A 21,872-nucleotide genomic window follows, 5' to 3' on the forward strand; every position below is an offset into this window, starting at 1 on the left:
TGCATTTTTCCAATTTAAACTTGTATTTCATTTTTTCAACCTTTGGATTTTTTTAACTTTTAAATTTGACTACATTAAGTTTTAAAAAGGGGCACATTAAATGACCTGTAGTAAAATTTCCTATGGTGAAAGTCATAGGAATGAATCTACAAAATCATCCTCATTAGAAACCTAAAAAATATTTCATAGATTTTAATAAAAACATAGATTATTTTATATTTTTCCTAAAACTAATTAATTCTTCTTTGATATTCATTGTACTCCAGAAAAATAACTGTTAAAAATACATGCAATTAATTAAATGCATTATTTTGGTTCACCTAAATTTTCACATCTTAATGTAAACTTTTATTAAGTTTGTAAAAGGACAACTTTGCATTTAAAACATTTATTAAAAAATCCTACTTGTACAGAAAGTAAGACAGGACAATGACAGTAAGGAGATAGTGCTATAAAAGGAACACTGATACAAGATTGCGTACCAAAAAACCCCCACAAACAAACAAACACCTGCACCTAAAAGTATTTAAAATTAAAAATAGTGGCAGTCCTCAACTTGGAAACAGTCTTTCCTCCAAAATTGCATTTAGAAGTCAGACATACTTGGAAAACATTTTCCTATAGAAAAATGTTATAAGTGGTAGTTTCATTCTTAGATCATGCTTCAAAAATACAATTTAATCTTTAATATATCTTTTTTTTATTTCTGCAAAATTTCATACCGTAAAATAATCAAAATGGTAAAATGAACTCCCTTGTTGTTATCATTCAGCTTCAACGAGTTCAACTCATAGCCCATGTAGTTTCAACAACATTATCACCCACTTATTCCTATCTTGTATTATTTTCATATACTAAAAATCATTTCATCTGCAAATGTTTCAGTATGTATCTGTGAAAGATATGGACTCCATCTTGAAAACAAAACCAAAACCCTGGCCAAGTGGCCAATTGGTTGGAACATTGTCCCATACACCAAAAGGTTGTGGGTTTGATTCCCAGTCAAGACACATAACTAGGTTGTGGGTTTGATACCCTGGTTGGGGATGTACAGAAGGCAACCTATCAATGTTTCTCTCACACATCTATATTTCTCTTCCTTTCTTTCTTAAAACAAAAAAAGAAAAAAAGAAAAAAAAAGAAAACATATCCTCAGGCGAGAATACACACACACACACACACACACACACACACACACACACACGTGACATAACCACAATAATGTCATTAATTATCCAGAGTGTAAATATAAACATTGTAGACTATTAAAATTATAAGGCATAATAATAAAATGTCAGCAAGGAAAAAAAAAAAACCAAAATTTCCAGAACGTAAAAGTTAATAATTCCTTAATTCATCAAATATGCTGTTCAAATTTCAAATTCTCATTATTTTTTTAAATTTGTTTGAATAAAAATTCGACTTACTTGGACTGAATCACACTTAGTTCTAGCACCAGAACAGCAGCTCAAAAGGCACCAAGGACATAAAGGTAGAAACTTGGCATCAAGGCAAGGGCAGGGCAACTTACTCCCAGACACAAGTGCTGGCAGAGCCCATGGTTCCTTTGCTGAGCCCTGCCCACAGAGGCAGCAGGAGGGCACCAGATCTGAGTCTCCATCAACAAGGGTAATACTGTTAGGCCCCTTGTGTGTTTCCTGGGAATTCTTCCCCACCTAACTTGAAGGCCCACTTAAGCTGTTTCCATGGCTACTCCATACAAATGGTCTTAGCTCATTTTCCCAACTTTACTAAAATCGACCAAATAAGCAGCATCTCTGGCTTCTCTGTATCCCATACTTCTTGTTGATTGGCACCAGGTCCAGCATTAGTGGTAGCCAAGCTTGGTTCATACCTTGGCCTCTTCTGGGCCAATCCCAGCACAAGTAACAGCCATCTGCAGATCACTCTGCAGTTCATGACAGGTGAGCCCAAGTAGGGCATAGGTGGTGGTTGACCTTGACCTGTATCTCCCAAGAGGCACCAGATCCAGTGCACTCTATAGATGGCTTCAAATTACAATGAATCACCACCCAAGCACCTCCATGTGAAACACACTCTGAAATCAACTCAGTGGGTACCTCAGCCCTGATGAAGTGAGATCTGCTCCATGGGATCAGCTCCTGGACAGCAGATCCTCCATGGTTGTTGTAGCCGATCTTCAGAGCCGATCGGCCTGTTGGTAAATTCCTCCAACTAACATATCAATAGCAATAAAAGTACAACTATCACAGGAGCATGAACACAGGCCATTTGGGGTAGGGGTGCACTTGGAGCATCCAGCTTGGGTGACTGGAGAGGCTGCAACAATGAGCCCTACAGGACACTTACTACATGAGGTAACTATACCAAGACTGGGAGACATAGCAGCTCTACCTAGACATAAATACAAACAAAGGGAGATAGTCAAAATGAGAAGACAAGAAAACATGTTCCAGATGAAAAAAAGGAACAAAACTCCAGAATGAGAACTAAACAAAGTGGAAAGAAACAAGCTACCAGTTGCAGGACTCAATGAACTTAGGAGAAGAATAATGTAATGAGTTTCATTAAAAATATAAGGAACATAAAAATAAAGATAGGAAACTTTAAGAAAAAGTAAAAAATGAAGAATACAATAGGTAAAATGAATACATTAGAAGTAATCAACAGTAGATTAGATGAAGCAGATCAAATCAGAGATTGGAAGCTAAGGGAGCAGAAAACACACATTCAGAACAGCAAAAAGAAATAATCTATATCTATAAAAGGCTAATATGCTAAGTGTCCCTCCTACTGTCCGACTGGTGGCTATGACACACACTGACCACCAGGGGGCAGACACTCAATTAAGGAATTGCCGTGATATGCACTTGCCTTTTACAAAAAATCCGCAGTGCCAAACTGGCACCAACAAAGCAACACTCGGCTTTCCCCAAGTGGCCAAGTGGGACACAGGACCGGCCACCACCCTGAAGCCACACCCCATTAAATCGCAGCCAGCTCTGCCGAGAGCCAATGGTGCAAAATGCAGCCCACGGTACAGTCCAGCAATGCCTGGCTTCCTCTCCCTAGCAACAACTAGCCTCCTTGCAGTTTCTTCAGCCCAGAAACACGACTTGCTTTATAGCCAGGTACAAACATTTCACACTTTAAGTAAATGTCTGTGAAGCGTTTTCCTGTGCCACATCTCATTTGATCCTCACAGAAGTCCTGGAGTAGGTACATAGGAGACTTGGTGGAATCCTATTTTCTCTTCATTAGCCAGAAAACGGAGATTAAGAAAGCTTAGAAACTCGACCTGACTGAAAAGAAAGTTAAGAAATGATGGACCTTAAAAATGACTTCAAGTTTTCTCACTGCGCAGAATAGTCAAACACTACTAAAACCAGTTTGGCCCAGAGGATGGACCGTTGACCTGTGGACTGAAAGATCCCAGGTTCGATTCCGGTCAAGGGCATGTACCTTGGTTGTGGGCAAGAGGCAGCTGATCGATGTTTCTCTCTCATCGATGTTTCTAACTCTCTATCCCTCTCTCTTCCTCTCTGTAAAAAATCAATAAAATATATTTTTTAAAAAAATAAAAAATAATATAGTCAAACACTATTGCAGTTAAATATTTTCCCCTTTGTTCTCCCTGAGTGATCAATAATAATCTGCTTCGTGTTCATATTTACTGCTGTGTTGCTGATAACTACCTGAAAGAGAAGTTGGGGTGCTTCACTGGGCTGCAAAAACTTTAGCTACATCAGAAAGCAGGTCTAATTAAGCAAGTTGATTCTATATCTATAAAAGGTTAAGCTGACTCTGGCATGCACGATATATATAAAGCTCTCACTGGTGCCAATTACACAAGTGTGTTTTGATCTATCATTGTTGGTTGTGAATTCGGTTGGTACTTCTATTATAGAGAAAGGGAAAAGAGCGATATTAAAAAATTGTGGATTCAATCCTCAGTTGGGGTGCGTATGGCAGGCAACCAATTTATGTTTCTCACATCAACGTTTCTCTCTCCTCCCTCCCTCCCTCCCTCCCTGCCTCCCTGCCTCCCTCCCTCCCTCCCTCCCTCCCTCTCTCCCTCCCTCCCTCCTCCTTCTTCTCTAAAATCAATAGAAAACTATCTATGGGTGAGGATTAGAAAAAAAGCAACAAGAGAAATGCAGTTATTTACCTATAAGGAAGCTCCCATAAGACTGTCAGCTGATTTCTCAACACAAAGTTTGCAGGCCAGAAGGGATCGGCACAAAATATTTAAAGTGATGAAAAGCAAAGATGTACAACCAAAATTACTGCACCCAGTAAAGCTATTATTTAGAATCAAAGGATAAAGACCTTCCCAGACAAGAAAAAGCTAAAGGAGCCAGTCCATCACTACCAAACAAGTACTACAAAAAATGTTAAAGGGTCTTTTTTAAGAAGAAAACTAAAAATATGAGCAATAAAATGGCAACACATATCTATCAACAATTACTTTAAATGTAAATGGATTAAGTGCCCCAATCAAAAGACATACAGTGACTAAATGGATAGTAATAAAAGACCCTTACATATGCTGTCTACAAGAAACTCATTTTAGATGGAAAGACACACAATGACTGAAAGTTAAGGGATGGAAAAAAATATTTAATGAAAGCAGAAACCAAACAACAAAAAAGATGGGGAGCAATAAATATACTAGAGAAAAAGGACTTTAAAACAAAGGCTATAACTACAGACAAAGAAAGACCAAGCAATTCCACTTTGGGGTATTTATCCAAAGAAACCTAAAACACTAAAACTGAAGACACATATGTCCATATGTTTTTCCATTTAAAAAATATATTATTTTATTGATTTTTTACAGAGAGGAAGGGAGAAGGACAGAGTTAGAAACATCGATGAGAGAGAAACATCCGTCAGCTGCCTCCTGCACACCTCCTATTGGGAATGTGCCTGTAACCAAGATACATGCCCTTGCCCAGAATCAAACCTGGAACCTTTCAGTTTGCAGGCCGATGCTCTATCCAGAGCCAAACCAATTAGGGCTGTTTATTTTAATTTTAAAAAAGTATATTTTTATTTATTTTAAAGAGGAAGGGGGAGAGAGAGAAACATCAATGATGAGAGAGATTCATTAACTGGCTGCCCCCTGAATGTCCCCCTACTGGGGGACTGAACCTGAAACCTGGGCATGTGCCCTTGACCAGAATTGAACCCAGAATCCTTTAGTCTGCAGCTCTCTCCATTGAGCCAAACCAGCTAGGGCCATCTATATGTTTATTGCAACATTTTTTACAACTAGAGGCCCAGTGCATGAATATTGTTCACAGAGGGTGGGGGGGATGCCACTCAGCCCAGCCTGCACCCTCGAGCAACCTGCGTTCAATCACCCAGCAGAGGGAGGCCCCGCCCATCTGCCACAGCACTGGTGGCCAAGAAGCCTGGGCCTCCCTCTTTGGGACGATCGAATGCGGGGCTCCATGATTGATGGCCCAACAGAGGGTTGTACCCACCCATCCGGCCCAGGCTCCAAGATCAATCATCTTGCAGAGGGAGGCCTTGCCCACCCACTGCAGTGCCACCAGCTGGGTAGCATGGGCCTTCCTCTTTGGAGCAATCGATCACCATGTAGAGAAAGGCCCCACTCACCCACCACTGCACCACTGGCCAAGTAGCCTGGGGCTCCCTCTTTGGGGTGATCACAGATCTCCCCCCACACTCAATCAACCCACCGGCTGGTGGCCTGGGCTTCCTCCTTTGGGGCAATCAATCATGAAGCACCCCCGTTGATGGCCCTTCAGAAGGTGGCTTGGACCTCACTCTGCAGGGCAATCATGGGGCAATGGTGAGATCCCCAACCAATCGCATCACATCCGCCTTGGCTGGCCTGGCACCAATGAGTATTATAGTGTGGTTGTTCGGAAGGTTGTCTGGACAGTTGTTTTGCTGTTTAGTTGTTCGGTTGATTTGCATATTTCACTTTTATTATTATAGATATTCGATATATGAAAGCAACCCAAGTGTCCATCAATAGATAAGGAAGAATTGTATATGTACAAGGAATATGATTCAGTCACAAAAAAGAATATCTTACCATCTGCAGAATCTAAAAACAAAATAATTGTACAGGTAGAACAGAAACAGATTTATAGTTACAGAGAACATTTTGACAGTTGCCAGATGGTAGGGGGGCTCTGGGTATAGGTAAAAAAGGGGAAGGGAATTAGATGTACAGGTTGGTGGTAATATTATAGAATAGTCATGGAGATGTAAAGTATGGCATAGTGAATATAGTTAATAAAATTGTATTAACTATATTTGATGTCAGATGGGTACTAGACTTATCAGGTTTATCACTTCTTAAGTTACATAAATCATGGGTTTGCACACCTGAACTAATATAATATTGTGTGTCAAGTGCAATTTAAAAACCAAAAAATATGTATTTTAGAAAATTGAGATTAGTGAGATCAAACTGTAATATCCAATTATAACTTGATTAGAAAATTTTGAATAGCCAGTTGCTAAGATTAATAAATGCAGTGTCAATGTATTAACACATAGTCTTCTATAGTTACCCATAATTATGAGGATATTAAATTTTCATTATTTTGTCTAAGAGCACATCTGGTACATTTCTTTCACTTGCACAAAAATTTTAAAAATAGCTACATTATATTTTATATCATGAAAAGTCTTAAACCTACAAGAAAGCTGGAATACTTAAACAGTGAATATCATATGCTAGAAATCTAGATTCTAAAATTAACATTTTCCTTTATCACATGCATTTTTTATTTATTTTTTATTTTTTATACACCCCTCCATTGTTCTCCTCCACCAGGTTCCCACCCCATCCTCTGCCCTTTCCCCACCCCACATTGTCCTCATCCATAGGTGCACAGTTTATGTTCAGTCTCTTCCCACGCCCCCCTCTCCCCTTCTCCCCAAGAATCGTCAGTTCACTCCCCTTCCATACCTCTGATTCTATTATATTCAAGTTAATATTGTTCATCATTTTTTTTAAATTTCCTTGGTTTTTAGATTCACTTGTTGATAGTTACGTATTTGTTGTTCATAGTTTTTATCTTTATTTACTTTCTCTTCTGAAAGAACCCCCTTCAGCAATTCATATAATTCTGGTTTGGTGGTGATGAACTCCTTTAGCTTTTTTTTTATTAGTGAAGCTCTTTATCTGACCTTTGATTCTGAGTTATAGCTTTGCTGGATAGATTATCTTTGGCTGTAGGTTCTTACTATTCATCACCTTGAATATTTCTTTCCATTCCCGTCTGGCCTGCATGGTTTCTGTTGAGAAATCAGCTGACAATCGTATAGGTGCTCCTTTATAGGTAACTATCTGCTTTGCTCTTGCTGCTTTTAATATTCTCTCTTTGTCTTTTGCACTTGGAATTTTAATTATGATTTGTCTTGGTGTGGTCTTTTTTGGATTCCTTTTGTTTGGAGTTCTGTGCACTTAAGTCTAATTCTTTCACCAGGTGGGGAAAGTGTTTACAAAGTAGTCCAGCCGAAACTGGTTTGGCTCAGTGGTAGAGCTCGGCCTGCGGACTGAAAGGTCCCGGGTTCGATTCCGGTCAAGGGCATGTACATTGGTTGCGGGCACATCCCCAGTAGGGGGTGTGCAAGAGGCAGCTGGTCAATGTTTCTCTCTCATCGACGTTTCTAGCTCGCTCTCTCGCTCTCTCTCTCTCTCTCTCCCTTCTTCTCTGTAAAAAATCAATAAAATATATTAAAAAAAAAAAAAAAGTAGTCCAGTTTAATGAGTCTTCAAAATTGCCCTTGGATATTTCATCCAAATCAATATACTATGAGCCAAATCAATTTTCCTCTCAGATTGAAGGTACTATTTCCTATAGGTTTAAGAAAAAAATAAAACTTTAAATGTTTTTGGGAAATGGCAGAGAAATAAGTTAACTTTATTAAATGAATATGTATCAGCAAATACAGAACAGCAACTACTCTAGATTTTTAAAATAGCTTTACTGAGGTATAATTGACATATATCAAAGAACATGTTTAAAGTGTACAACTTGATAAATTTTGACACATGAGTAAACACCATTACTACATTATAACACCATTACTACAATCAAGATAATAAACCTACCAATCAACCCCCAATTTTTTTATTTGTAATCCCAAGTTTTCATTCCAATAACATGTTACACATGAAAATGTGTTTATTTCCACCCTATAGCTTTTTGGTTGGTTCAACACTTTGGCCCATTTTGTTACTGAGTAATTTTGCTTTCTTATTACTCAGGTTTGATAGTGTTTTATATAGTCTAGATATCAGTCCTTTATCAAGATAAGTGATTTACAAAGATTTTCTCCCAGTTGAGTATTCTCTTAACACAGATAAGAGCAGAAGTTTTAATTATGATAAAGCCCACCTTATCACTTTGTTATTTTATGTTGTTTTTGGTGCTGTATCTAAAGAGATCTTTGCCCAACCTTAGCTCCTTTGGATCAATCAGCCTGCGAACTGAAAGATCCCAGGTTCCATTCCGTTCACGGGCACATGCCCCAGTTGTGGGCTTGATGCCGAGCAGGGGGCATGCAAGAGGCAGCCAATCAATGAGACTCTCTCATAATTGATGATTCTCTTTCCCTCTCCCTTCCTCTCTGAAAACAAAAATATATTTTAAAAAATAAACAAAAATAAGAAATAGAGATCTTGGCTTAATACAAGTCACAAAAATTTTCTTCTGTTTTATTCATGAAATTTTATTCTTTTAGGTTTTACATTCTACTTGTTCTATCAATTTATAGAGGGATATTTTAATCTGCTAAAATTGCATATTATTGCTCTTTGCAATTCTATTATGTAATTTGACTCTTTTATTAGATGCATAAAAATTTAGGATTATGTCCTGATGAATTAATCCTATTATCATCATGAAATGAACCTCTTTATCTCTGATAATAATTATCTTTGCTGTGAAATCTAACTTCTGAATTAATATAGTAACTCCAACTTTCTTCTGCATACTGTTAGCACAGTAAATATATTCTTTTTTAAACTGATTCTGTTTTTAGAGAGACAGAGAGACGAAGAGAAATATCTACCATGTGTACCAGCTAATAATGCGGATTTTGTAATAAAAGAAAACACGAAAATTTCAGGAGAAACATCTAAGTGCTTTATTCAAAGTAATGTCCATCACTAACTACACATTTCTCCCATCTTTCAGGTAATTTGTGGATACCATCCCAATAGAACTTTTCTTGTTTTGAGGCAAACCATTCAGAGACCCAATTTTCAACTTCCTTTTACATTTTGAAGTGCTGCTCAGAAAGTGCGTGTGCCAGAACAAGTGATAATCTGAAGGAACAAGGCCTGGTGAATACAGTGGGTGGGTTAATACTTCCCAGGGAAGATCTTTTAATGTTTCTTTAACTTGTTTTGAAGTGTGTGATGGTCATCATGAAGTAAAATTGCTTTGCCATATCTTCTGGCACATTCTGATCGTTTCAAGATTAAAGCATGATTCAAACTGATTATTTCTTGTCAGTAGTGATCTGTATTAACTTTTTCACCTGGTTTTAGAAGCTCATAATACACCATACCTTCATGATCCCACCAAACACAGAGCATTGTCTTCTTTCCGAAGCAATTGGGTCTTGACTGGAATCAAACTGGCAATGCTTTAGTGCACAGGATGACACCCAACCTACTGAGCTATACCAGCTAGAGCTGAGATAGCTATTTTTTAATGTACCAATGACTTCACACACAATTGAGGAGCTTTTGTGAGTGAAAGGAGGAGATGCTATTAAAACAGACATACTAGTAAATCAAGGCTGTCCAACTATCAAATGTGATTCAAAAAAGAACTAATCATAATCACCAAATTCAAACCCTATTATTTTTCATTATTTTTGTTACATCACAAAAGCTATACATTTTATACAATACTGAAAAAACATATAGATATTATTTTAACTCTTCCTCCTGCCCTCAAATCCAACTCCCATTTTCACAATTACCCTCTGTGGGATATACCATTTCAAACTTCTTCTCTGCACTTACCTGCATATGAGGCTTTCTGGCAGTAGTTGTTACATAAATGAAATCACATGTACTGGTCAGTGTCTTGCTTTTTCATGTAAAATGTTCAAGTTTTCCTAAAGAACTATTTCTGTATCTATTTCATTCTTTTTAATGGCTGCCTAATATTCTGTAAGGGCATACCATTACTTCACTATTCTAATAAATGCTGAGACAGATTGTTTCTATTTTTCTTCATACATTTCTCTCCCTGAAGGGAATAACCATGTAACATTTTCTAGGAACCTATTATAGCATTTATGTATTATAGATATACAGACGTATATGCTCTTAAAATTAATAGATACTGCCACATTTTTCTCCTAAAAAAGTGAATCTATTTATACTCATTTCAATAGTTTAATGCACACTTTCCAATTTGACACTGATTTTAAATTTCCCACATTTTGTCTATTTTATTATTAGTAGTAAACATTTTTTTGAAATTCTATTTCATTAATGTTGTAAATGAAATTTCTCAGATTACTGGTGTGGTTGAGTATCTCCAAAACTTTATAGGCTAGTTTTCTATTTCCATGATTTTCCTACTTTCATTTTTTTCTTATTTCCTACCAGGTTGTCTTTTTCATACTTACTTAGACACACCTTGCAAACTCTGAATATTAAATTTGTCTACTATATGTCAAAAAGTTTATCACAATCTATAATATTACTTGCCTTTTTAACCAGTTAACTGCCACCGTATTTTGAATTTAATGAAAAAAGGTTTGCCACTTGCGTCTGTTTATAGATGCTTATGGCAGTTAACTGATCTAAAATGGCATTTAAGTTTTATGTCTCACCTGAAAAGGCTTTCTTTACCCTGTACCCCCAATTTCACTTCTTCTAAATTTTGTTTTTGCCATTTTGTTTTTACTATCATATAGTTTTCCCCCTTAATCTATTAACATAGTGAATTACATGAGTATGTTTTCTAATACTGAATGAATATTGCACTACTGGGATTCAGCATATCAGAACTGGTATAACTTAATAACTGAAAGCCCAGGCTCTGGAGTCAGAATGCCTGTGTTCAAATCCCAAATCTGTCACTAACTAGTTATAGGATCTTACAATGTTATTTAACTTCCCCATTCTTCTGTTTCCTAATTTTTTAAATGGTATGTACATCAAAGGGTTGTTCTAAGAATTCAGTAAATTGATACATGTAAAATTGTTTTGAAGCACCCAGGATATAAGAATTGTTTAATACATATTCTTATTATTTACTAAGTACCTTATATTAGCCAGGCACAAGGCAGCATTGCTGGAGTTCATAAAGTAAGGCCTGTGGGCCAAATCTGGCCTTTTGTCTGTTTTTTATAAATAAAGTTTTACTGGAACACAGCCAAAAGCAGATAAATTCAATACCTATAGTCATTTTTATGCTCCTATAGAACAGTTAAGTAAATGCAACAGAGTCCTTGTGGCCACAAAGCCTAAAATATTACCCGTCCCTTTACAGAAAAAGAATTGCCAACCCCAGAACTGTTCAAATTTAGAAAGTTAATCTATACTAATAAAAGAGTAATATGCTAATTAAACCGGGAGACCATCCAGGAGACCTTTCTGACAATCTTCCAGACAAAGCCAAGGTGGCAGTGCCGAGGCAGAGGCAGTTAGGGGCAATTAGGCCAGGAGGGGAGGGCAATTGGGGGTGATCAGGCCAGTGGTGGGGGAGGGGGGAAGTTAGGGCAATCAGGCTGGCAGAGGGGGCAGCTGGGAATGAGCAGGCCAGCATGGGAGAAGGGGGATTTGGGGGTGAATAGGCTAGCGAGGGGTGGCAGTTGGGGGCGAGAAGGCCAACATGCAGAGTGGTTGGGAGCAATCAGGTAGGCAGGCAGGTGAGCAATTATGAGAGGGATGTCTGACTACCCTCAGGGATCAGACTTAAACCAGCAGTCGGACATCCCCTGAGGGGTTCCAGATTGGAAACTGTGCAGCCCAGGCTGAGGGACACCCCATCCCATGCATGAATTTTGTGCATAGGGCTACTAGTAGTTTAATAGTTGAGAAAGACAAGTGAAGAAACATAAATGCTACAGTATAATAAGTACTCAATCATGATATTGTATTACTATGGAAATACAGTAATTCAGTAGTAAATGACAGGAAGGATTCACAAAAGTGAGAGGCAAAAGAGATATTGTATTTACTTTTAATTATTTTAAAATATGCATGTGTTTACATGTCTTTCTCTCTTGTCCTACCGTGTTTCCCCCAAAATAAGTCATCCTCCCAAAATAAGACCTACTTACAGGTTTCCTTCTGAGTGAAATATAAGGCATTCCCCCGAAAATAAGGCCCCCCCTAGGCTAAACATGAGAAATTTGGTCCACTGATTCTGAAAGAAATGGAGTCACAAGAAATTCACCAGGAAATTCAGGAATTGAATTGTTATGATGATGTTCCAGAAGATGATGACATGATTGTCATTGAATAAATGAGTAAATTCTTGATACTGTAGGATTCAGTTTGTCTGGTTTGTGTCGACAACTACCGTACTAACGTACTGTATACAGGTAATAAGTTTCCTTTATTTTCATTTAACAATAAATGTGTACTGTATTCTTCTTCATGGAAAAATAAGACATCCCCTGAAAATAAGACCTAGAGCATCTTTGGGAGCAAAAATTAATATAAGACACTATCTTATTTTCAGGGAAACAGGAGAGTATATGATTTACCATAAAAAAGGGAGTATGACATTCATTTTTCTGACATTCATATTCTAAGTATCTAAGTCATTTAATGTTTTTAACAAATGATAGATGGATAACAATGGTAAAACAAAAATAGGATACCTAGGTTGCAATGATTAGACACGTGTGACAAAGTTCTAGATATAAATATTCTATGGCAAGCGTTTTACTTGCCATATTAAATGGACTCTCTTTTTTTATTCTTATAATAGCCTATTCTAAGAGGTAGGTTCTATTATTGTCCTTGCCTAATGAAGGTAAGACTCAGAGAGGTAAATTGCTCATTTATGCACAGCCAGTAAGACAAACAGCCAGTACATAAACCCATATCTCCTTAATGCAAAACATATGCCCTTTGTACTACACAAAGTTGGAAAGCAATAGGAAATATAGTCACAGGATATTGACAGAGTGTAGATTCTGAAATAGAGACAGAAGGCATTATTGGTGCAGCAGAAATTATGGTATAATTTTAATTTCTAAAATTAAAGGGGAGTGGGAGAGTAGATTGTTAATTTCTCTTTATAGGAAAAAATTATTTTTTTAGGAAAAAATTTTTAAATAAGCTTTTATTAGGCAACACTTTATGAAGGCTGAACTTCATTATTTTTAAAAAATACATTTTTATTGATTTCAAAGAGGAAGAGAAAGGGAGAGAGAGAAAAATCAATGATGAGAGGGAATCGTTAATTGGCTGTTTCCTGCGTGGCCCCTACCTGCAACCCTGGCATGTGCTGCCCTTGACCAGAATCAAACCCAGAATCTTCAGTCTGCATGCCAATGCTCTAGCCCACATGTGTCAAACAGAAGGCCCGCGGGCCAAATCCGTCCCGCCAGGCCTTGCAATGTGGCCCGCACCGCGCTGTCATCACTGCACTCTGCTGCGTTTCCATCACAATGACAGTTTATGACTGTTCAGTAAACCATTCGGCCCGCAATTTAGGCTGGATTTTAGATTTTGGCCCCTTCTTTGATTGAGTTCGACACCCCTACTCTAGCCACTGAACAAAACTGCCTTAAAACTTAAGACAGCATCACAAACCATAACCCAACACACCACTATTCACCTGTCAATATTAAATAAAACACAGTGTGCGGGAAAAACAGAACACTTAGAAATACACATCTATAAATTTAGAAACTTCAAAGAGATAATTCATGTAAACGAATTTTCAAAATTATTGATACCTTTAAATCACCATAACTTATTTTTAAACAATCATAATGGAAATTTTTTTTAAAAAGATCTCTAGGTCTTTCTTCTCTGCCTTAATCTGCACACAATATTATCTTTTCTTTTCTCTTCTTTTCTTTTCTTTTTAACCTATTTTCTTGATTTTGTTACAGAGGGAAAGGAAGAGAGATAGAGTGTTAGAAACATCCATCAGCTGCCTCCTGCTCACCTCCTACTGGGGATGTGCCCGCAACCAACGTACATGCCTTTGACCAGAATCGAACCTGGGACCCTTGAGTATGAGGCCGATGCTCTATCCACTGAGCCAGATTGGTCAGGGCAATAAACCTTTTTCTGATGACTCCAACTCATCAACGTAAATAATTATTAGGGGCCCAGTGTACAAATTTGTGCACCTTGAAAGAAACTGTGGGCTGTGAGGTTCTTTCTTCCGCATACCCCTCAGATCCGTCTGCCATCAGCTCTGCTCCCGCTGCTGCCGTTCCCATGCCCTGAAGGTGCCAGCCCCGCTTGCACCCGCTGACAGCGCAGAGTGGGGCCGGAGCTGGCACCAGCAGTGGGTGCAAGCAAGTGGCAACTGCTGCCCTGATCCCCCCTCAGGAACAAGGGGAAGTAGAAAAGCTCTCAGGGACTATAGGGGCTGGCAGCCACCACTCACATCTGCTGACAGCACTGAGTAATCGGGGCTGGTGCAGGCATCAGGTGCAAGGACCAGGCAGGACTGCAGTGCATGGGAGCAAATAATTTTCAGTAACCACCAGAGGCTTGTCTGATGACAGCAACCGGTGCCCCCACTCACCTGCTCCACCATCCCACTGTGGCTGAAACCCACCATGTTCCGCATGCATGGTTAGTGCATATCATAGAAACTGTTCAGTTGTTCTGCCGTTCAATTTGCATATTAGGGTTGTATATATATAGACAAGAAGCCCAGTGCACAAAATTCATGCATGGGGGAGGGGGAGAGTCCCTCAGCCCACACAATCCGAGACTTCTTGGGGGATGTCCGATTGCCGGTTTAGGCCCGAACCCTGCAAGATCAGGCTTAAACCAGCAGTCAGACATCCCTCTAACAATCCCAGACCACTGACTCCTAACCACTCACCTGCCTGATCACTCCTAATTATTTGCCTGTCTGCCTGATTGCCCCTAACTGCTTGCCTGCCTGATAGCCCTACCCACCTCTGCCTCGGCCCCTACCGCGATGGCTTCGTTTAAAATGACATCCAGAAGGTCATTCAACAGTCTGGTCTAATTAGCATATTACACTTTTATTATTATAGTCTAGAAGCCTGGTGCATGAAATTCATGCATACCCTCAGCACAGCCTGCACCCTCTCCAATCCGGGACCCCTTGGGAGATGTCCAACTGCCTCTCACAATCCAGGACTGCTGGCTCCTAACCACTCACATTCCCTCCTGCCTGATCACCCCTAACTGCCTCTGCCTCGCCCCACACACAGGACTCAGGATTCCCTCTTCCAGCCAGCTGCAGGCACCTGGGACCCAGCTTCCCTTCCTCTGGCCAGCTGCAGGCACCCAGAACACAGGACAGCTTCGCCCCAGCCGGCCACAGCATCAGCTGCTATAGGGAATATGGTTTGTCCCTCTCCCAGGCCGGGCTGCAGGCCCATCTGCGGGGCATGTGGCTTGTCCCTCTCCTTGGCCACAGGCGCAGCCGCTGGCACCAGGGACGACATGGCGGGCAGCTTGTCCCTCTTCTTGGCCACAGCCTGGCTAGTCCCCATTCCACTCTCCCCAGTGTTGAGTTTCTGAGCCCTTACCGTGTGATGGTGTGATGACTACTTGCATATTAGCTCTTGATTATAAAGGATTAGACTAACCTACAAACTAGTGAGTCTTTTTAGAGTTATTGAGGATTGCCCAATTTTGTTTCTTTACTAAGTCACCTAAACTACTTTAAAAAACAAGGATTCCTACTGTCTGCTCCCAGCACTCTAGCCAAAGTTTCTAAAATGCCAGTTGTAGTTTATATGTAAAACCAAAACAGGCAATTGATATACTTAACCATACACAAATTCTAAATCAGCCTGGATGTAGCAATTTTCACTGCTCTAAGGCATGGCTCAAAAGTTTTTCTTCTTTCACTTCCTAGTTCTAAGACCTAATCTGGGTTGTTGCTAGAGGTATGGCCACAAAATAACCATTACAATAGTTATTTCTGCATATTTTTATTTTTACTATAACATAGGGGAAAATACAAATGACAGTAATAACAAAACACACTAAACCACCATGTAGACAAATGATATAAGGCACATGTGTCAAACACAGGGCCCTCGGGCCAAACCCGTCCCGCCAGGCCTTGCAATGTGGCCTGCACCGCGCTATCATCACTGCACTCCGCTGCGTTTCCATCACAATGACAGTTTATGACTGTTAAGTAAACCATTCGGCCCGCGATTTAGGCTGGATTTTAGATTTTGGCCCCTTCTCTGATTGAGTTCGACACCCCTAATATAAGGCCTCTCACGTATGCAATATGGACAATTAGCTAGCCAGTTATTAGCCATGAGTCAGCAAATTAGGCCCACTGGCCAAACCCTACCCAAAGCTGGCTTGTTTCAGTTTGGCCCTTGAGTCAAAGATGTTTTTTGTTTGTTTTTAAAACATTGTAAAAAAACAAAAAAAGAATATCCAACAGAAACTCTAAATGGCCCACCAGGCCTAACATACTACCTTCTAGTCTGCAGAAAAAGTCTGCCAAACCTTGATCTAAGCTATAATAAACAAACACATATAAAGACATCCCTTATACATAAAGCTTAAGCTATGAATATGTCAAAGTAGATGTATCGTTTCATGATGGGTTCATCATGATACAGCCAAACTGTCTTGTCCAGCCCTGCCTATTCCTCTCTTGACCATGCCCTAACGCTTAGCCAAAATCTCTACCCTTCGTTATAATACTTGTTCTTGGATGCTCTTAGAATGATCTCCTTGCTACTAGTACTAGCTATATCGATTAGTCTTTTTAGGAATGTCATTCCTCTTGCTATCTAAATCTTTCATAAGCTTCAATTCTAACTTCCTCTGATTGCCTTTCAAGATCTTTCTAGCCCTTTAGTGGCCCTCATTTTCCTTTATATTTCAGTTTTTGCCACACAACTTAATACCACCATGTTATTTTTTGCTAATGATTTCCCATGTGTTAATCTAGTATCCCCAACTAGTCTGTAAACTACTTGAAGGAAGGAAACACACCACACTGCTTTTATCTGTATCTCCATTTTAATAATAGCTCATCTTCTAAGCACATGTCATCTCCCAAGTGTACCTCCCTATCTTGAAGAAAAACAACCTGAGGGCTGGGTAAAGGGTAATAAGTGACTGGAAATATCTAAAGATGACACCCACAAAAGAACTTCATGGAAAACCATAGGGTTATTACACTGAGAACTTAGAAAGTGTATGTGAAAAACAAGCAAAACTATAATAGGGGGAGAACAGAGAGATAAGGATCAAGAACAAAAAGAGACCACTAAATAATAATCTAAAATAAAATGAGCTCAAAATATTAAGAAAATTATAAAAGATCTTAATCATGTAAAAAACAAACAAAATCCACTCCGAATTTGCCTTTCAATACTATTGGCCATTCATTGCTTTTTAAGAAGCAGCTCTAGCCCTAGCGGACCCAGCTGCCCCGGGTCTTTCCAGGAAGCGCATGTGGATTGCAGGACTTAGCTGGTTTGGCTCAGTGGATAGAGCATGGGCCTTTGGACTGAAGGGTCTCAGGTTGGATTCCAATCAAGGGCATGTACCTGGGTTGCCTGCTTGATCCCCAATAGGGGGTATGCAGGAGGCAGCTGATCAATGATTCCTTCTCATTGATGTTCCTATCTCTCTCCCTCTCCCTTCCTTTCCGAAAAATATATATTTATTTTAAAGACAGCTCTTGACACTGATATCCATAGAGGCCATTTTTATTTATTTCTTTTCTTTTTAGCAAAGCCATAAACTGAGGCAGTAAAAGACTCAATGGGATGGATAAGCACAGTATTCTATATTTTTGTATTTATAATATTGTGAATTTATTTGAAATCTCCTAGAAAATGCTAGGAATAAAAAACACAATCATTTATCTTTTGATTACCTGACTAGTAAAGTGAAAAATCTTGAGCATATTCCTACATCACTCTTAAAGATACCACCTAGATTCATTTTTATTTAAAAAGCACTAAAAACATTTTTCAAAAAGACTTTTTAAGTAACTTCAAATTATAATTTAAAAATATAGGCAAAAATATAAGGTGCATAAGCCTTGGATGTATAAACATTAAAAAATACAAATTTTTAAAAGAAGCTTAAATACAGGGGTGGGACAAAAGTAAATTTATTTATTTATTTATATATTTTATTGATTTTTTGCAGAGAGGAAGAGAGAGGGATAGAGAGCTAGAAACATCGACCAGCTGCTTCCTGCACACACCCAACTGGGGATGTGCCCACAACCAATGTACATGCCCTTGACTGGAATCGAACCCGGGACCCTTCAGTCCGCAGGCTAACGCTCTATCCACTGAGCCAAACTGGTTTTGGCAAAAGTAAATTTACAGTTGTGAGTACAAGAAATATAGTTTGTTCTTATATGACTACTTATTAATTATTGTATTATTTTCCATACGAACAACTGTAAATCTACTTTTACCTTAGACTAGACTTTTACCTGAGACTAGACTAAAAATAGACAAATTATAAGTTAAATGCTATTTACTTAAGTAAAGCCACAAAAGACAATGAGAATATTAATCGTGGATCCCTTCTCTTTTTTCTGGGTTTTATAGTCTCGACCTGACCTATGCCTAGCTAGTCAGAAAATAAGGGGAAATTTTTTTAATTAGTAATAAAATATGCTTAGTATTATACTGTAGAAATTTCACAATCAAAACAATTATTAAATTCATGGTAAAAGAAATCCACTCTCAATTACTCATATGAAGAGGGCAAGTGATAAAACTTATATCAAAAGATAATCCTAGAATCAGTTTTTTCAAAGCCATTACTATTACTTTGGGAGAAACAAATTACCTTCCTAATTATGTTTGAATGAAGCCAGTATTAACCAAGTTTATTTTTCCTGAGCATTAAATGATTCTGAGGATTCAGACAAAAGGGAAAAAGAGGGGGTTGATTCAGAAGCATACAGGTGGCTAAAGGCAGCCAGACTGAGATTTTAAAATTTTCAGTTAACCTACACACAAGAAAACTGAGATGATCTATGTAGGAAAGGACAATAATACAGTAAAATGAACTGTGATAGTGCTAACGTGCTAAAGTGTTTAAATACAGAATTTTAAATAAAAATTTGAACAAGATTTTTTTTCCTTGTCATCATTCCTTCTTCCCACTAATTGTTATTATTACTGATGGCAACAATATAAGTGGGCTACAAAGCTGAAAGCAAAACTGTAGGTTCTGTATTATAAAAGATGTGTTAAAATACTTCCTATCATTGTTTTCTGTGAAGTCCACCATCTGTCTCAGCGGGCACTTGATTTCATGACACGAGAAAAGTCGATTCAACCAAGAAAATATCAGAAAGGTAGGGACTCACTTCTCGTGAATATTTTTAAGTGATTTAAAGAAAACTTGCACAACGGCAAGAATTACAGACTTAACAAATACATAAAAACTAAACATCCATCCAAACACAGGCACGTAGTCACAAAACTCAGTTAGCTCCTGCCTAACATATGGTTCCAGCTCCCGAGTAGCATATGTTCAGCGCTGGCGCTGGGATGGCATGGCGGTAAAACAGGATAGCAACAGCTCAGCTTTTGCTAGTTCATTCTCATAACACAGGAAAAACTTTGGTTTCGAGGACCATAAACACAGACCGCACAGTGAAGCAGCAAAATAATCACGTTGCTCCGTTTTAGAGAGTCCACCGTGAACACGTACATGAATGAGGACTATACTGTATATATATAAAAAATAAATCTTGTCAGCCTGTTCTTTTTTAATCGATGCTGAGACACAAATCGGTTCTCACAAAATGTCACAAAAGAACATTTCTCAATTCGCGATTCTTAAGCCCCTCAGCAACCATGACGCACACCCCCCCCCCCCCAAATATCCCAAGGCTTTTAAACGCAAACAATTTAATAAAAGAACGACGACTACATTCACTAAAACAGCCCGCCGCGATTTCATGACTAAAAAAACCATGTGTCCATTTTCCTTTACCTAACGCTGGATGTCCCTCCACAGCTGTGCCAAAAGTTCACGGTTCGGGCTGCTCCGGGCGAGCGCCGCGGTCTCCGCTCCCTCCCTCCCGGCCGCGCAGGTGGCCGGTCCCGCCGCCGCCGGCCCCACAGGATCGCACGCGCACGGGGCGGGTTTCGAGGTGTTAACCCCACGCGGAGCGGGGCAAATTCTCCCCGGAGACGTGTTTCAAGTTGGGCGGCGGCGGGGAGGCCGCGACCGAAGGCGCGGCGGCCGCTCCCGGATCCTCCTCCCCCGAGGGCTCGCCTCCCGCCCCCGCGCCGGCCTCCGGGAGGGCGCCGCTCGCCGCGGCCCGGGAAGCGGGGGTGCGGGCTGAGGGGCCGCCCGCGCCCCCGCGCCGCCGCCTCAGGCTGGGGGCCGGGCCGGGCCGCGCCCCCGGGATCGCTCGGAGGGGAGGCTCCCGCCCGCGGCCGGTCCCGCGCGGCGCCCCTTCCCCGCGGCCCACGGCGCGCCCACGGGACGGGGAGGTCCAGGCCCCTCGACGGCCCGCGCCCCGCTCGGCGCCCGGGCCCCGCGACCCTCGGCCGCCCCAGACTAACGGTCCCGTGACGCCGGCCGAGGGGCGGGGCGGGGGCGGCTCGGTCTCCCCCACCTTCCCCGAAGGGAGTGCCGCGCGCTCACCTCCGAGCTACGCCGCTCCGGACGGAGGAAGGCGGCGGCGGCTGCCCTGGCGCCGCTCCTTCGGGGACTGGCCGCTCCCGCTCCCCCTCAGGGGCAGAGCCGGCTCGGGGGGCCGCCGGCGCGCCGACTCGCGGGTGTTTTCCCGGCTGTGACGGCGCCGCCTCAGCCCCGCTCTCCGCTCCCTCTCCGCGCAGCTCCCGCTTTCTGTTTCACCCGAGGGACCGCGAACGCCGCCGCCGCCATGCTTACTCCGGAGCCGGGAGGAGGGGCCCGGCGTCGGCGCGCCCAGTGCGGCTGCGCGAGCCCCGCCGACGGCGCCCCCGGCGGCCCGGACCCGCCGCCCCGGGCTTTCCCGGCAGCGCGCGCCGCCGCGGGCCCGGGGTCCGATCCCCCCACAGCGCCCCCCGCAGCACCCGCCCTCCGAGACTGCGGCCCTGGTTCTCCGCGGCCACTCACGAGCCACACCGGGGAAATGTGTTCCTTGAAGTTCCTGGGGCCCCTCACACGATTTCCACCCCCAAACTGCAACACCCGCCCCCCCAAATCACACACACACCCCAGACCCGCTCCGGGGGCGCGGCGGTCAGCCTCAGGTTTAACGCGGGGCCAGTCCTTTAAGACACTCCCCCTCGGACAGAGGAGACACCCCGGGGGGCTGGGGCGGCTCCGGTCCCGAACCCCGGGGGCCCGGACCTCTCCAGCCACAAAAACACTCACTTCAGTGGGAGGCGCGGGAGGAGGCGGCTTCTTGGTCGGTTCCCCAGTCAGGTCGCGTGGAAACCCATCACCTTCGTTTGCACCGCAGCGCGGAGGCTCCCAGGTGAGCCCGCGGAGGTCCCCGCGCCTCCGGCTCCGGGGGCGCTGGCCGGCCGCTGGCGGGCGGACTTCCGCGGTGGCTGGAGGCTGGGGAAGGGGTAGTCCCTGGGAGCCAGAGTCCAACCCCGGAGCTGTTCCTGCAAAGGCAATGCTGCAGGCTGCCAGGGTCCCTGTGCTGGCTTTATTTCAGTTTTATTATTATTTTTTAATTGTGCTGCCTTTTAAAATAGCAGTGTTTTTATATTTTAACCTTTCCACA

At 41.5% G+C, this 21,872-nt stretch overlaps 1 protein-coding gene across 4 annotated transcripts in view; it reads right to left on the reverse strand.

The window, feature by feature from the left end:
- FNDC3A (fibronectin type III domain containing 3A) overlaps positions 1-21,534 on the reverse strand; it is a 159,709-nt gene extending 138,175 nt beyond the window's left edge. For 2 of the 4 annotated variants that reach the window (XM_036455765.2, XM_036455763.2), the window contains exon 1: positions 20,798-20,927. The gene's annotated coding sequence lies outside the window, so the exon portion shown is untranslated. Of the gene's footprint in view, positions 1-20,137; positions 20,160-20,797; positions 20,928-21,514 lie in introns of those variants that run through there. The other 2 variants (XM_045588660.1, XM_036455764.2) reach the window with 2 other exon arrangements.
- Positions 21,535-21,872: the final 338 nt, after the last annotated feature.

The sequence above is a fragment of the Pipistrellus kuhlii genome, unplaced genomic scaffold (genome assembly GCF_014108245.1).
Source record: "Pipistrellus kuhlii isolate mPipKuh1 unplaced genomic scaffold, mPipKuh1.p scaffold_m20_p_3, whole genome shotgun sequence".
Taxonomy (NCBI): Eukaryota; Metazoa; Chordata; class Mammalia; order Chiroptera; family Vespertilionidae; genus Pipistrellus; species Pipistrellus kuhlii.